Source organism: Mustelus asterias, chromosome 4 (genome assembly GCF_964213995.1).
Source record: "Mustelus asterias chromosome 4, sMusAst1.hap1.1, whole genome shotgun sequence".
NCBI lineage: Eukaryota > Metazoa > Chordata > Chondrichthyes > Carcharhiniformes > Triakidae > Mustelus > Mustelus asterias.
In genome coordinates this window covers 145,146,596-145,151,416 of record NC_135804.1, presented here as the reverse complement: position 1 = coordinate 145,151,416, position 4,821 = coordinate 145,146,596, and positions in this window count along the sequence as shown.

Below are 4,821 nucleotides of genomic sequence, written 5' to 3'. Positions count from 1 at the left end.
GGCACATGGAGCACACCAGGATGATAGGGAGTGGGATAGCTTGATCTTGGTTTCAGATAAAGCTCGGCACAACATCGTGGGCCGAAGGGCCTGTTCTGTGCTGTACTGTTCTATGTTCTATGTTTAACACTAGGAACAGGTGGAACCATGGCACATTGTGACACTTGTGTATGTGTACCAAAGTCTACACACAGCTTGATGCGACTGCACACAAACCTGACCATCAAGAGGAGGGTTACATTAGGTATGCCTTTTCCCCATTTCTCTCAAGATTTGTACATTTTGTACCTATGGACACAACCCATTGTCGACCGCCAGATGAAACTGAAGAAAGCTCGGATGATCAGGATGGTGCAGGAGTGAGGTATGAGGCAGGCCTGCTCACATACAGCTGCCCCATGTACCAACCGCCCGTTCATCTTCTGGGATCAGTAAACTAAACTCAGCTGTCACAGGTTGTCTTTTCTGTCTGATTAATGTATCATATCTAGACTAAGGGAAGTTGGCATGTCAGCTACGACTCTCACCAACTTTTACAGATGCACCATAGAAAGCATTCTTTCTGGTTGTATCACAGCTTGGTATGGCTCCTGCTCTGTCCAATACCGCAAGAAGCTACAAAAGATCGTGAATGTAGCCCAATCCATCACGTAAACCAGCCTCCCATCCATTGACTCTGTCTACACTTCCCGCTGCCTTGGCAAAGCATTAATTAAGTATAATTAAGGATCCCACACACCCCGGACATTCTCTCTTCCACCTTCTTCCGTCAGGAAAAAGATACAAAAGTCTGAGGTCACATACCAACCGACTCAAGAACAACTTCTTCCCTGCTGCTGTCAGACTTTTGAATGGATCTACCTCGCATTAAGTTGATCTTTCTCTACACCCTAGGTATGACTGTAACATTACAATCTGCAGTCTCTCATTTCCTTCTCTATGAACGGTATAGCGCGCAAGAAACAATACTTTTCACTGTATACTAATACATGTGACAATAATAAATCAAATCAAATCAAACTGTTGCTTCTTAATAAACTATCCTAAAATTACTTGTGAATAGTCGACTGCCTATCTTATGTGTCTGTTGTCCCGAACACAGAAGACTTACAGATGGAATGCACACCCATGACAGGGAGATGGGGATTATAAAGAAGCATGGTAACAACATGGTTCTGTTGCAATGCAGAGTAAACGGAAGCTCCACCATGAAGTTTTGCAGCAGTGCCAGGCTTCCTTTCTCCTCAAGAAAGTTAATATGTACAGCGATGTCCTTGAAGATCACATCAATGTATTCATGTTGCGGAAGTCCTTCAGGAAGTCCTTTAGATGTCCAGAGTTTGAATCAGTAACACTCTCTAAATGAAGAAGGCACAGTTGATGGATGCACCTCCTTCCTTATCTTTTACCCCCACCCTAAAGGTCTTATGAAATCCATGGCTTTGGGCTCGGTTACTAGGTGTAGCCATATCACCGGTTTAAGTTTTTCTAGATAGGCATTAAAGCCCTACCAGAAGGAAAACAAACAACTACAGTTGAGCTTCCAACACCAAAAGCTGAAAGACTGAAACGTCTGCTAACCGTCCCCAAATTGGTGTCAGAAGGCTGTTTGAGTGACTGGAGGCTGATGTCCAGTAGCATACCACAATGTTCAATGCTGGTCACATTTTTTTAATATACGTAAATGATACAGATGAGAACATGGGGGGAATGATAAATAAGTTTGCAGATGACACCAAGATTGGTTGGGCGGTTAATAGTGAAAAAAGTTGTGGGTTACAGGAAGAAATAGATGGATTGATCAGATTGGCAGTGCAGTGGCAGATGGTGATAAGGGCGAGGTGATGCACTTTGGAAGAAGTAATGGCACAAGGGAGTGTTTAAAGAATGGTAGGACACCAGGAAGCTCAGAGGAACAGATGGATCTCGGGGTACTTAATCACATCACTCAACGTGGCAGAGCAGATGAATAACATAGTTAAGAAGGCATATGGGACACTTGTTTTTATCAGTTGTGGCATAGAGGATAAGAACTCTAAGGGGTATAAGGGGCGGTTATGTTGGAGCTATACAGAACATTGGTTAAGCCACAGCTGAAGTACTTGGTGCAGTTGTGATCACCTCACTATAGGAAGGATGTGATGGGGTACAGAGGAAATTCACTAGGATGTTGCCTGGGATCGGGCACTGCTGCCTCACAGCGCCAGGGACACGGGTTTGAATCCAGTCTTAGGTCCCTGTCTGTGTAGAGTTTGCACTTTGTCCCTGTGTCTGTGTGGGTTTTCTCCGGGTGCTCCAGTTTCCTCCCACAGTCCAAAGATGTGCGGGTTAGGTGAATTGGCCATGCTGAAATTTCCCCTTAGTGTCAGAGAGATTAGCAGGGTAAATACATGGAGATACGGGGATAAGGCCTAGGTGGGATTATTGTCGGTGGAGGCTCGAAGGGCTGAATGGGCTTCTTCTGCACTGTAGGGATTCTATGATTTGAGCTATAAGGAGAGATTGGATAGGCTTGGATTGTTTTCTTTAGAGCAGGGAAGGCTAAGGGGAAATGATTGAGGTGTATAAGATTATGAGAGGTTTGGACAGGGTGAATATAAAGCAGCTGTTCCCCTTGGTTGAGGGGTCATTCACAAGGGGATATAGTTTTAGGGTGAAGGGCAGGAGATTCAGAGGGGATTTGAGAAAAAAATATTTCATTCAGAGGGTGGTGGGAGTGTGGAATGCACTATCTGGGAAGGTAGTGGAGGCCAGAAATCTTACAACCTTTATAAAGTATTTGAAATACTGTAATATTCAAGGATATGGGACAAATATTGGAAGATGGGATTAGTGCGACTTTAGTGGTAGTTATTGTCGGTGCAAACTTGATGGGCCGAAGAGCCTTTTGTGCACGATGGCTGTATGACTCATAAGTGGTCAAAGTGAGAGAGTGCATGTTCAGATGACATATCCCTACAACTGAACGATTAACCCCATACACTGCTCAATGGGCCATCCCTCTTTTACTCCCTTCTAACAATCACTTCAACCACAATTCTTCAACCACAACTCATACCTCACATTCATAGCTTTATTCACCTTCAGACATTTTGCCTCACTCCCACATCTCACAGATTGCACATACTGCCAGCTGTTCAACCATGACAGACACATCACCCAAACAGAATGCACCACACTCACTGACACTTCTAAAGAAATTGTTCATGGGACATGGGTATCACTGGCAAGACCAGCACTTAACACTGTATTCTGCACTCTCTCCTTTCCTTCTCCCCTATGTACTCTATGAACGGTATATTTTGTTTGTATAGCACACAAGAAACAATACTTTTCACTGTATCCCACTCCATCTGACAATAATAAATCAAATCAAACGTACTTCCCATCCATAATTACCATTGTGAAGGTGAAGGTTACCCACCTTCTTGAATTACTGCAGTCCCATGTGGTGTAGGTACAGCCACAGTGCTGTTCAGTGGAGAGTAATTAAACTTTTATGTTGTGGTTTGATCCAACAGTGGCTTTTTTTACCATTTCAGACAGCAGTTAAGAGTGAACCACATTGTTTAGGGTCAAGAGTCACATATAGGCTAGCCCAGGTAAAGGCCGATCTCCTACTCAAAGGGACATTAATGAAGCAGACAACCTTTTGCAACAATCCAATAGAGTAGCTTTTAATTTCAGATTTATTGAGTTAATCGAGTTTACATTCTCCCAGCTGTTATATATGGGATTTGGAACACATGACTGTAGAGCATCAGTCCAGGTCTCTGGATTACTAGTCCAGTAACATTACCATTCAACTACCAGATGCTAAACGTGCTTACATGGGAAATGGAATAAAAAATAATCCTTATACATTCTCCTTTCCTTCTCTATGTACGGTATGCTTTTTCTGTATAGCATGCAAGAAACAATACTTTTCACTGTATACTAATACATGTGACAATAATAAATCAAATTAAAATATCCATGATAAACTGTGGCCAGCAAAGTGACACAGAGGTTAGTACTACTGCCTCACAGCGCCAGGGACCTGGTTTCAATTCCTGGCTTCGGTTACTGTCTGTGCGGAGTCTGCACATTCTCCCTGTGTCTGCGTGGATTTCCTCCAGGTGCTCTGGTTTCCTCCCACAGACCGAAAGACCAAAATTAAAGTTTCTTTATTAGTCACAAGTAGGCTTACATTAACACTGCAATGAAGTTACTGTGAAAATCCCCTAGTTGCCACACTCTGGCGCCTGTTTGGGTACACTGTGGGATAATTTAGCATGGCCAATCCACCTAACCAACACGTCTTTGGACTGTGGGAGGAAACCGGAGCACCCGGAGGAAACCCACCCAGGCACAAGGAGAACATGCAAATTCCACACATTCAGTGACCCAAGCCGGGAATCGAACCTGAGTCCCTGGTGCTATGAGGCAGCAGTACCACCCCGACGTGCTGGTTAGGTGCATTGGCAATGCAAAATTCTCCCTTAGTGTACCCAAACAGGGCACCGGAGTGTGGCCACTCGGGGATTTTCAAAGTTACTTACTTGCAGTGTTAATGTAAGCCTACTTGTGACACTAATAAATAAACTTAAACCTATCCTGGGTGCCAATGCTTAAATGCAAGAATCTATCAACCCCCTGTATTTGAGGACCAAAAATGTGTTGAAGTATTGATGGGCATCCCCACATTCATCCTGCTCCATCCAAACTCTCCCCTGTGCCTGCAACACTGAGCTGGGCTCTGCGCCTGCTCCGGGAGAGGTGCCCTGATTGGTGGGGAAGGACACGGCGGCCGCGGGGATTGGCTGCTGCGAGGAGGAAATG